Genomic DNA, 13,567 nt, shown 5'->3' on the forward strand with positions numbered 1-13,567 from the left:
TGATGGGACAGTGTAGAAGGAGCTTTACTCTGTATCTAACCCGTGCTGTACCTGCCCTGGGAGTGTCTGATGGGGCAGTGTAGAGGGAGCTTTACTCTGTATCTAACACGTGCTGTACCTGCCCTGGGAGTGTTTGATGGGACAGTGTAGAGGGAGCTTTACTCTGTATCTAACCCGTGCTGTCCCTGCCCTGGGCGTGTTTGACGGGACAGTGTAGAGGGAGCTTTACTCTGTATCTAACACGTGCTGTACCTGCCCTGGGAGTGTTTGATGGGACAGTGTAGAGGGAGCTTTACTCTGTATCTAACCCGTGCTGTACCATTAAATCGCCGCTCTCAGATGAATGTGAACAATCTAACACCACCACCTCCAAGTTCCCCTCGAAGTCACACACCATCCTGACTTGGAAATATACCATCGTTCCTTCATCGTCGCTGGGTCAAAATCCTGGAACTCCCTCCCTAACAGCACTGTGGGTGTACCTTCATCACATGGACTGCAGCTGTTCAAGAAGGCGGCTCACCACCACCTTCTCGAGGGCAATTAAGAATGGGCAATAAATGCCGGCCTTACCAGCGATGCCCACATCCAGCGAATGAATACATTTTTATAAAAGGCTCTGTGACAGACCTTGGAACTTGTTGACTCGTACTGCGCCATACCTGCAGTGTAACCATCAGTTCATCAACAATTCTGTGTACACATATTACACATTAGAAGGAAAGAATTTGCTTTTACACATTGTCTCACACTTCACTGACTGTTTAAAGAATAGACACTTTGTTCTATGAAAGCAAACACAATGAGCTCTTTTTTATTTTCTTCCAAACAGGTAGAGGCGGGTCTTATCCGAAAGATGGCACCTCCGACAGTGCAGCACTCCCTCAGTACTGTCCCTCTGACAGTGCAGCACTCTCTCAGTAATGCCCCTCCGACAGTGCAGCACTCCCTCAGTACTGCCCCTCCGACAGTGCAGCACTCCCTCAGTAGAGCACCTCCGATAATGCAGCACTCCCTCAGTACTGCCTCTCCGACAGTGCAGCTCTCCCTCAGTACTGCCCCCGACAGTGCAGCACTCCCTCAGTACTGCCCCTCCGACAGTGCAGCTTCTCCCTCAGTACTGCCCCCCCGACAGTACAGCGCTCCCTCAGTACTGCACCTCCGACAGTGCAGCACTCCCTCAGTACTGCCCCTCCGACAGTGCAGCACTCCCTCAGAACTGCCCCTCCGACAGTGCAGCAGTCCCTCAGTACTGCCCCTCTGACAGTACAACGCTCCCTCAGTACTGCCCCTCTGACAGTACAGCAGTCTCTCAGTACTACCCCTCCAGTGCAGCGCTCCCAGAGTACTGTCCCTCTGACAGTGCAGCACTCTCTCAGTATTGCCCCTCTGACAGTGCAGCACGCCCTCAGTACTGCCCCTCTGACAGTGCAGCGCTCCATCAGTAATGTCCCTCTGACAGTGTAGCACTCTCTCAGTACTGCCCCTCCAACAGTGCAGCGCTCCCTCAGTATTGCCCCTCTGACAGTGCAGCGCGCCCTCAGTACTGCCCCTCTGACAGTACAGCGCTCCCTCAGTACGGTCCCTCTGACAGTGCCGCGATCCCTCAGTACTGCCCCTCCGACAGTGTGGCACTCCCTTAGTACTGCCCCTCCGACAGTGCAGCATTCCCTCAGTACTGCCCCTCCAACAGTGCAGCGCTCCTTCAGTACAGTCCCTCTGACAGTGCAGCACTCCCTCAGTACTGCCCCTCCGACAGTGCAGCGGTCCCTCAGTACTGCCCCTCCGACAGTGCAGCACTCCCTCAGTACTGCCCCTACGACACTGCAGCACTCCCTCAGTACTGCCCCTCCGACAGTACAGAGCTCCCTCAGTACGGTCCCTCTGACAGTGCCGCGATCCCTCAGTACTGCCCCTCCGACAGTGTGGCACTCCCTTAGTACTGCCCCTCCGACAGTGCAGCATTCCCTCAGTACTGCCCCTCCAACAGTGCAGCGCTCCTTCAGTACAGTCCCTCTGACAGTGCAGCACTCCCTCAGTACTGCCCCTCCGACAGTGCAGCGGTCCCTCAGTACTGCCCCTCCGACAGTGCAGCACTCCCTCAGTACTGCCCCTACGACAGTGCAGCACTCCCTCAGTACTGTCCCTCTGACAGTGCAGCGTTCCCTCAGTACTGCCCCTCCGACAGTGCAGCATTCCCTCAGTACTGCCCCTCCGACAGTGCAGCACTCCCTCAGTACTGCCCCTCCGACAGTGCAGCACTCCCTCAGTACTGCCCTCCGACAGTGCAGTACTCCCTCAGTACTGCCCCCCAACAGTGCAGCACTCCCTCAGTACTGCACCTCCGACAGTGCAGCACTCCATCAGTACTGCCCCTCCGACAGTGCAGCACTCCCTCAGTATTGCCCCTCCGACAGTGCAGGACTCCCTCAATACTGCTCCTCCGACAGTGCAGTGCTCCCTAAGTACTGCCCCTCCGACAGTGCAGCACTCTCTCCGTATTGTCCCTCTGACAGTGCAGCAATCTCTCAGTATTGCCCCTCTGACAGTGCAGCGCACCCTCAGTACTGCCCCTCCGACAGTGCAGCACTCCCTCAGTACTGTCCCTCTGACAGTACAGCACACTCTCAGTACTGCCCCTCCAACAGTGCAGCGCTCCCTCAGTACTGTCCCTCTGACAGTGCAGCAATCTCTCAGTATTGCCCCTCTGACAGTGCAGCGCACCCTCAGTACTGCCCCTCCGACAGTGCAGCACTCCCTCAGTACTGTCCCTCTGACGGTACAGCACACTCTCAGTACTGCCCCTCCAACAGTGCAGCGCTCCCTCAGTACTGTCCCTCTGACAGTGCAGCACTCTCTCAGTATTGCCCATTTGACAGTGCAGCACTCCCTCAGTACTGTCCCACTGACAGTGCGGTGTTCCCTCAGTACTGCCCCTCCGACAGTGCGGCACTCCCTCAGTACTGCCCCTCCAACAGTGCAGTGCTCCTTCAGTACGGTCCCTCTGACAGTGCAGCACTCTCTCAGTATGGCCCCTCTGACAGTGCAGCGTGCCCTCAGTACTGCCCCTCCGCCAGTGCGGCACTCCCTCAGTACTGCCCCTCCGACAGTGCAGCACTCCCTCAGTACTGCCCCTCCAACAGTGCAGCGCTCCTTCAGTACGGTCCCTCTGACAGTGCAGCAGTCCCTCAGTACTGCCCCTCCGACAGTGCAGCGGTCCATCAGTACTGCCCCTCCGACAGTGCAGCACTCCCTCAGTACTGCCCCTCCGACAGTGCAGCACTCCCTCAGTACTGCCCCTCCGACAGTGCAGCACTCCCTCAGTACTGCCCCTCTGACAGTGCAGCACTCCCTCAGATAGAGGATTGGGAAAACTTTAAAAGACAGCAAAAAATAACAAAAAGATTGATTAAGAAAGGGAAGATAGATTATGAAAGTAAATTAGCAAAAAATATAAAAACAGATAGTAAGAGTTTTTATAGATATATAAAAAGAAATAGGGTGGCTAAGTAAATGTTGGTCCCTTAGAGGATGAGACCAGGAAATTAATGGTGGGAAATATGGAGATGGCAAAAACACTGAATGAATATTTTGTATCAGTCTTTACAGTAGAGGACACTAAGAATATCCCAACACTGGACAGGGGGCTATAGGGCGGGAGGAGTTAAACACGATCAAAATCACTAAGGAAGTGGTACTCGGTAAAATAATGGGACTCAAGGCGGATAAATCACCTGGACCTGATGGCTTACATCCTAGGGTCTTGAGGGAAGTGCCGGTAGGGATTGTGGATGCATTGGTAATAATTTTCCAAAACTCCCTGGACTCAGCAAAGATCCCGGCAGACTGGAAAACTGCTAATGTAACACCCTTATTTAAAAAGGGCAGTAGACAGAAGGCTGGAAACTATAGACCGGTTAGCCTAACATCTGTGGTAGGTAAAATTTTGGAGTCCATTATTAAGGAGACAGTAACAGGACATTTGGATAATCATAATTTAATAGGACAAAGTCTGCATGGTTTTATGAAGGGGAAGTCATGTTTGACAAATTTGCTGGAGTTCTTTGAGGAAGTAACATATAGGGTGGATAAAGGGGAACCAGTGGACGTAGTGTATTTAGACTTCCAAAAGGCATTTGACAAGGTGCCACACAAAAGATTATTGCTTAAGATAAAAAATCACGGGATTGGGGGTAATATTCTGGCATGGATAGAGGATTGGCTATCTAACAGAAGGCAGAGAGTTGGGATAAATGGTTCATTCTCAGACTGGCAATCAGTAACTAGTGGTGTTCCGCAGGGGTCAGTGCTGGGTCCCCAACTCTTTACAATCTATATTAACGATTTGGAGGAGGGGACCGAGTGTAACATATCAAAGTTTGCAGATGATACTAAGATGGGAGGGAAAGTAGTGAGTGAGGAGGACATAAAAAACCTGCAAGGGGACATAGACAGGCTAAGTAAGTGGGCAGAGATTTGGCAGATGGAATACAATACTGGAAAGTGTGAGGTTATGCACTTTGGCAGGAAAAATCGTAGAGCAAGCTATTATCTTAATGGCAAGAAACTGGAAAGTACTGAAGTACAAAGGGATTTGGGGGTCCTGGTGCACGAAACTCAAAAGGTTAGTATGCAGGTGCAGCAAGTGATTAAGAAGGCCAATGGAATGTTGGCTTTCATTGCTAGGGGGATAGAATATAAAAATAGGGAGGTATTGCTTCAGTTGTACAAGGTATTGGTGAGACCGCACCTGGAATACTGCATACAGTTTTGGTGTCCATACTTAAGAAAAGACATACTTGCTCTCGAGTCAGTACAAAGAAGGTTCACTCGGTTAATCCCGGGGATGAGGGGATGGACATATGAGGAGAGGTTGAGTAGATTGGGACTCTACTCATTGGAGTTCAGAAGAATGAGAGGCGATCTTATTGAAACATATAAGATTGTGAAGGGGTTGGATCGGGTGGATGCGGGGAGGATGTTCCCGATGATGGGTGAAACTAGAACTAGGGGGCATAGTCTTAGAATAAGGGGCTGCTCTTTCAAAACTGAGATGAGGAGGAACTACTTCACTCAGAGGGTGGTAGGTCCATGGAATATGGTGCCCCAAAAAGCTGTAGAAGCTACATCATTACATAAATTTAAAACAGAAATAGACAGTTTCCTGGAAGTAAAGGGAATTAAGGGTTACGGGGAGCGGGCAGGAATTTGGACATGAGTCTAGGTTCGGATCGGACATGGCCCTGTGGGTAGCGGAGCGGGCCCAGGGGCCGTGTAGCCTGATCCTGCTCCTATTTTGTGTGTCTAATTCTGTTAGATTCAGGAGATGGTTCTGTGATAGTAGATTGGCAGTTAAGATCAGATCAGCCATGATCTTATTGAATGGCGGAGCAGGCTCGAGGGGCCGATTGGCCTACTCCTGCTCCTATTTCTTATGTTCTTATGTACTGCCTCTCCGACAGTGCAGCACTCCCTCAGTACTGCCCCTCCGACAGTGCATCACTCTCTCAGTATTGCTCCTCTGACAGTGCAGCGCTCCCTCAGTACTGCCCCTCCGACAGTGCAGCGCTCCCTCAGTACTGTCCCTCTTGTAGTGTATGTACCTTTAAGGGGAGAACTACTTTTTACAGCTCCTGTATACTGTAGTACCGGCAGTGACCACACCTGTATATAAACCCTGAGTAGAGATCTGTACTTTAGTTTTAGAGTAACCTGCATCCAGTAAACACCTGTTAATTGTTCCTCTGCAGTCTCTGTCGAATTATTGAAGAACACCATACATCAACATTCACGGATTCAACAGTGGCGACGAGTCGATTCGAACCTACCTGCAATTCTGTAGAAGAAGGCCGATTCCACCAGTGCGGGCGTCGACCATCCGGAGAGGACTTGAACATCGCAGAGGAGGCTGTGGAGAGCTGGGCCTGGTTCCCCAGTCGAGACGATCCAGCACAGCGGGCTGGCAGCAGGTACGGCGCAGACCCTTCCCGGATGACAGTGGCTGGAGCCGACCGACGGCACAGAAAAAGGCCGAGCAGCGTCGATGGGATAAGAGAGAGGGTGAATCGCACAGGGCGCAGCCGGGGTTGAAGACCGAGCGGCGTCAACGAGAGAAGGGAAAACGCGCAGAGCGCGGCCAGGGTTTCAAGGGCTGAGCAGCGTCCGCGGGGAAAGAAAGGAGCGTGGGAGACGCCATTTTGAGCCAGCGGAGAAGAAGGGAGAGCGCGGGAGACGCCATTTTTAGCCAGTCTAACCACACCCAGGGATGCAGAAGAGTGGCAGTGTCACAGCGTTCGACAATGAAGTCGAAGATTGGGCAACATATATAGAACGTGTAGAAGTGTACTGCAAGGCGAATGAAGTGCCAGATGCCAGGAAAGCACTAGTATTGTTGAATTCCATGGGTGCAAAAATGTACGGCTTACTGCGAAACCTAATAACCCCAGAGAAGCCAGTGGAAAAAGATTTTGAAAGCATAGTGGCAATCCTACAGGACCACTTAAACCCCACACCGCTGCTGATAGCAGAAAGATTTAAGTTTCACAAAAGGAACCAGCATAAAGACGAAAGTAATGCTGAGTATTTAACGGAACTGCGCAAACTATCGAAACACTGCCAGTTTGGAACAGGACTAGCAGATACTTTAAGGGACAAGTTTGTGTGTGGGCTTCAAAGTGAAGGAACCCAGAAACGGCTTCTATCAGAAAAGGATCTTACGCTGGACAAGGCTTTCAGCATGGCAGTATCACACGAAGCAGCCGCACGGGGCGCTGCAGAGATACAACGGAGATCGCAAGAATATGGCACAAATGAAATGTCATATGGAGCAGTGAAGTGTTATCGCTGCGGCAAAACAACACACGACCATAAGGATTGTTGGTTCAAGGACCAAGTGTGCAGACAGTGTGAAAAAGTAGGACACAGAGCAAGTGTCTGCAGGTCGGGAAAGAAAACCAGCAACAAGAAATCCCCACAGGAGAAGTACAAAAAGGTACATAAGGGGCCAGAAATTCCAGAACGGGGCTTGCAGCGCGTGCAAGCCCCGTATTTGCACTTACCCCGCGCTCCTGCCGATCAGCTCCAGGGACGCCTGCACTTCCAGAAACTGAAACAAGAATCCCGGGCAGCGTATGACGTCACGCCGCCCAGGAGTGCAGCCAGCGCGGACCCAGGAGCGTGCAGTGTAAGTGAGACACGCCCCTTGAGGTCTCAGTTTCACTGGACACGCCCCCAATGTTTCTGTCAAGCTGCTTTGCTTTTTTACATGCAAAGCAGCAGTTTAAATAGGTTTTTGGAAGTTTTTTCAAGATTTTGGTAACTTTTATAAATTTTTTTAAATGTTTACATTATTTTGAGTAATCTGAAGTAGTTTTAAAGAGAATTAAAGCAATTTAAAGACTTTTAAAAGCCCTAAAAGAATTTTTTTAATTCCATTTATTTATTTAGCAATGTCGTCGTCATACGTGTCTTCACACTGTTCCCTTTGGGTAACTGTATGAAGTGGTGGAAGGATTTATGGCCGTGATTAACGCTCATTCCGTGACCGTAACCATCTTTGAACCAGCCATTAGGGCGGTTAGTCCTATGGCGGGAGGGTTTTACGGGCTCCCACAAGCTATACAAGGAGGGGGGGCCACCCACACCCACGGACGCAAATATCCCACTGGATGTCAACCCAGAATTTAGAGCCGGAGCTCCGACTCCACTTGCCGGGACTGTCTGGAGCGGGGTTCGAAACCCTACCCTGATCTGGCCCAGCGTGGGGATCCTACCGCTATGACAAACGCCCAATCCGATTAGCAACGTGAAATGGCAGCATAGGGCTCCAGTCACGGGGAGGGAAAAGGCGCAGGAAACGTATGGGTGTCACCTTTTGTGCGGAGTGGGCCTTTTGCGTAGCAGTAAGCATCCCCTCCGCTGGGCCAGAAGGAGTAGGGTTTTGAACCCCACTCCAGACAGTCCCGGCAAGTGGAGTCGGAGCTCCAACTTTAAATTCTGGGTGGACATCCAGCGGGATACTTGCGTCCGTGGGTGTTGGTGGCCCCCCCCCCTCAGATGGGTTGTGGGAGCCCGTAAAACCCTCCCGCCATAGGACTAACCACCCCAATGGCTGGTTCAAAGATGGTTACGGTCACGGAATGAGCGTTAATCATGGCCATAAATCCTTCCACCACTTCATACAGTTCCCCAAAGGGAACAGTGTGAGGATACGTACGATGATGACCTCTTGCGCAATGCACCTCCTTGGACCCTCAGTCGCAGATGCGAGGGGGCAAGTTGTGCAAGTGTTAAATTTTTTATTTTATTGACATGTAAAATGTTGGCCCAATAATTCCCTTCCAAATGCGCTAGTACGGTCGGGGTACTTACGCATCTGGCCGGATGAAATGCCGGTTTTCAGCATGCACAGTGCATGTGGGGAAAACCGGCATTTCCTGTCCTCTGAACGAAGGGGTTCAGAGGCAGAACGCGTGCGACTGCACATGCAGCGCGTGCGCAGTATAATTCGCCGCTTTCATTAATGCTTTCAGTGAGGTCCAGTCATTACAACTTACACATGAAAAAAGCATGGGTACAGTTGCTACAGAGGCTGCGGAGGAAGATATTTATTATCGTGGAGCTTCTGAAAGTATGTATGTCTGTATATATTCCTTTGCGTGTTATGTATATATTCCTTTACTTATGTGTATGAATGTATTATTTAATTATGACTTTCAGAGAAAGTAACTTATTGGAAAATCATAATTAAAAACATACATTCATAGTAAAGGAATATAAAACATACATACATATACGTAAAGGAATATATGTGGACGTACATACATAACTCATTCTCACATTCCATTCACACAGCCACAATTGCTCCTTCTACCTACCGTTCTGAAAACCCTTTTTAAAAAAAAAAAAAAAAAAAAAATTTAACTTTAAAACTTACTTAAAATTTCTTAAAATAACTTCCCTCCCTTTCCCAAACAAAAATATTGCATTTCAAAAGCTCCACGATAAAATATATCTTCCTCCGCAGCCAATGAACCACTTTACACTTGCTTTTTTTCAGTGTAAATTCTAAGGACTTAACCTCACGGATTTCATGAATGAAATCCACGAAGTTCACTGCGGAAGCGCTGCCTGTGCAGTCGCACGCGCTTGAGGTCTGGAAATGCCGGCGTTCCCCGCATGCGCTGTTCCTGCTGAACGCCGGCATTTCCAACGGCCAGAAGCGTGAGTAAGCCGACCGTACTCACGCTTCTGGCCTGGAATTTCTGGCCCATGGTGACGGAGAGTAGTTCAGACGAACAGAAAAGTGATACAGACTCCGGAAGCAAGGAGCTGGGTTGTCTGAAACTACATCATGTAATCAAAATGGAGGATCACCAAACTATCTGGGTCACGCTCAAGATAGACGGAGTCCAAGTGAAAATGGAATTGGACACAGGATCAGCCCTAACAGTCATAAACCGAAGGGACTACAAGCGGCTATTCTCACATATGCCCTTGAGAGATACAGAGATTGTCTTGAAGACGTACACGGGGCAAAAAGTCTACCCCAAAGGAAAAATAAGGGTGAACGTGATATACAACGGCAAGGAAACACCAAAAATGGACATATATGTATTGCCAGATGGAGGACCGCCACTACTAGGGCGTGAATGGATCCAGAAGATACAGCTAGATTGGCATTCCATACAAGCACTGACTGTAGATGCCAAAAAGGATGATGACGTCACACCGGGACGACTGTCAAAAATGCTAACTGACGCACAAGAAGTGTTCCAGGAGGGACTCAGAACACTAAAAGGCATAACAGCAACGATCAAAATAGAGGAAAATGCAAGCCCAAAGTTTTTTAAGGCCAGACCGGTACCTTATGCGATCCGCCCAGCCGTCGAAGCAGAGCTGGAAGGTTTGGAATGTTCAGGAGTACTGTCCAAAGTGGACTGGAGCGAGTGGGCTACACCCATCGTTCCTGTAATGAAGAGGTCGTTGAGTAATACGCCTGGGGAACCAAAGAAGGTTCGCATCTGTGGGGACTTTAAGGTGACAGTGAACCCAGTCCTTCACACTGTAAAATATCCGCTTCCGCGGATTGAAGATATTTTCGCCTCGCTATCTGGAGGGAAACGCTTCACGAAGATTGATCTGGCCCAGGCGTACCTGCAAATGGAGGTAGAAGAAGCCTCGAAACAGTACTTCACGATCAACACTCATAAAGGTCTCTACCAATACAACCGGCTGGTGTTCGGGGTAGCATCAGCTCCGGCTATTTGGCAAAGGGCAATGGATCAAGTCCTGCAAGGGATTCCAGGGACCCAGTGTTATTTGGACGACATCCTGGTCACGGGCGAAAATGACAGTGATCACCTCGCCAACCTGGAGCAGGTGCTCACTAGATTGAAGGATTACGGGCTCCGAGCTAATCGCCACAAATGCGAGTTTTTCCAGAAGCAGATCTCGTATTGTGGCCACGTTATTGATGAAGAGGGGTTACATAAGTCCCCTGAAAAGATTGAGGCAGTAGTCAAGGCTCCAGCACCGGAAAATGTGTCACAACTGAGGTCGTTCCTTGGGTTGGTGAACTACTACCATAAGTTCTTGCCGAATTTGTCTACAGTACTACACCCACTGAACACCCTACTGCAAACGGGGGTACCATGGAAGTGGAATGACGAATGTAAACGAGCTTTCCAGAAGTGCAAAGAATTGATCACATCAAAAGAGGTGTTGGCTCATTTCAACCCAGCACTACCAATTCGGTTGGCGTGTGATGCATCACCCTATGGCATTGGAGCGGTGCTGTCGCACAAATTCCCGGACGGCTCGGAGAGGCCAGTAGCCTTTGCGTCTCGGTCACTATCCTCAGCCGAGCGTAACTACGCCCAGATTGACAGGGAGGCCCTCAGCCTAGTGTGGGGAGTGAAAAAGTTCAACCACTATCTGCACGGGCAGAAGTTCACCTTGCTGACTGACCACCAACCACTTGTCTCCATCTTTAACCCAAAGAAGGGCGTTCCGGTGATGACTGCGCAACGGCTACAAAGATGGTCCCTTTTTCTAGGGGCGCACCAATATGATATCGAGTATAAGGGTATGAAACAGCATGGAAACACTGATGGGCTATCACGCCTGCCACTACCTACTGCGGAGGAAGCACCAGCAGTGGATCCTGTCGAAATATTTCCGTCGACTATAATTGAATGCTTGCCAGTAACTAACACTGGTATAGAGAAGGAGACCTGAAATGACCCGACACTGTCTCGGGTATATGATTTGACGGTGAAGGGATGGCCAGCACATGGCGACTCACTGTTGCCAGCATTCTCATCCAGAAGAGAACAGCTGTCAGTATGCCAGGGGACCTTGATGTGTGGATCCCGAGTGGTAATTCCACCCAAGTTAAGGGAGAGAGTGCTCAATGAGCTTCACAAAGGCCATCTGGGAGGGGTGAAAATGAAAAGCCTTGCTAGGGCTTATGTGTGGTGGCCGGGGATCGATCAGCAAATCAAGGACCTAACAAATAGCTGCTCAGGATGCCAGAAGGTCCAAAATGCACCACCACATGCCCCTCTACACCCATGGGAGTGGCCCTCATCTCCATGGCAACGGGTGCATATTGATTTTGCTGGTCCATTCATGGACTCAATGTTTTTAATAGCTGTGGATGCGCACTCGAAATGGCCTGATGTGATCAAAATGTCCTCCACCACCACGGAGAAAACTATTGCAGCCCTATGGACCATCTTTGCCAGGAACGGCTTGCCAGAGCAGATTTGCTCTGATAACGGACCACAGTTTGTGTCCGAAGAGTTTCGAAGATTTATGAAAAGGAATGGGGTAAGGCATTACACCTCCGCCCCGTATCATCCAGCCACCAATGGATTGGCTGAGAGGTTCGTACAAACCTCTAAAAAAAAAGCAGTAAGGGCCATGTGCGATGACGACATTCCACTGCAGCATAAGGTGGACAATTTCCTGTTAGCCTACAGAAATGCGACACATACAGTCACCAACCAGACCCCGGCCATGATGTTCTTTAACTGAAGGTTGAGATCTCGTCTGGATCTGCTCAAACCAAATGTACGAAGAGATGTTGAGATTAAGCAATTCCAGCACATCAATGAGAAGCCGACAAGGAGCTTCAATGTAGGTCAACCAGTCTTGGCTCGCGACTACCGAACAGAGAAATGGCAACCAGGTGTATTGATTTCTTTGTGGGTTCAATGATGAGACATTTATGAAAGAGAATGAGTTTTAATCTAAAGTCTGTTCAACTCTTTATACAGCATTCAGTAGACACCATTATGCTCGTGATGCATCTAGAACGAAACTGAAACTAAACTAAAACTGCCTTGCTTGTCTCTGTGTCACATGCCCTCTGCTGGTCAGGCACAAGCAATCAATACATGCAATCATGCTATTAAGGCATCATAATTGAACAGGCAAATACCATCTCTATTTGCTGATATCATTACATCTCCTTTTCTTAAAACAGAAGTATTTTACTTTTAACTAACAACATGTTTTCTTTGTATTAATCTGCATTTTAACTGTAACACTTAATGAACTTACATTATCATTATCATGATCAAGGTTTTTTAACCTTGCGTTGTGTGTTCACATGAAATATGTCAATACACTAGAACTTGAAGAAAGAATAAGATAACATTACTTCCTTCTATAACAATAGTCCTTAAATTTGCTCAATGAGTCTCTCAGGAGGCTTCATGTGTCTTGAGGATTTTCTGATTGATTGTCCTTGAATCTGAGTTGTTGCCTCAGATGATTGGTTCTCAGCTGTGTGATCAGGTTGTTCAACAGTATCAGTCTCTTGACCTGCTGTGGCTGGTCCCATGAGAAGATCTCGACGATTTCTTCTCAGAACAGCACCCTCATCTGTCTGAATGGTGTATGATCTTGGTTGAACTTCACTCAGGACAGTTCCCTTCTGAGTCCATGTGTTTGTTTTGTCTTTGAACCTTACTTGGTCACCAGTGTGGAGTTCAGGTAGGTTTTGTGTTCCTCTGTCATAGTAGTACTTTTGCTTTTCTTTCTGTTGCTCTTTGAACTTCCTCACTTTCTCCCCCTCTTTTGTTTTCAGGAGGTTCTCCGGGATGGGTAGGTTTGACCTTAGCCAACGTCCCATCAGGAGTTGGGCTGGTGACATACCACACTCGAGCGGCGTTGTGCGGTATACAAGCATGCTCTGGTAGAAGTCAGTTCCACTGTCTTTTGCCTTGTACTTCAGTCTTTTCACTGTGTTTGCGGGCTCTCCTGGGTCAACAGCTCTGGACAACGTGTCTGCTGTATACATCAGCTTACCCGGTGTGTACGCAACATTCAGTTCATCATAGACTGTCTCTCTTTCACTTTCCACAACGAGGACTCTCTTTACCAGGTTCGGTCTCTCACAGGCTTTTAAACCTAGTGTGGCTTGCACATCCTTTGGCACCACGATTAATGCTAACGTGTGCTCTCTGTCCTTGTGTGTTACTTTGACAATGCATCTTCCTTTCACTGGTATTTCAGTACCTGAGTATCCTGTCACTTTCACTTTTATTCCATGTATCTT

Source organism: Somniosus microcephalus, chromosome 6 (genome assembly GCF_052327205.1).
Source record: "Somniosus microcephalus isolate GS21.2 chromosome 6, FLI_Smic_1.0, whole genome shotgun sequence".
Classification (NCBI taxonomy): domain Eukaryota; kingdom Metazoa; phylum Chordata; class Chondrichthyes; order Squaliformes; family Somniosidae; genus Somniosus; species Somniosus microcephalus.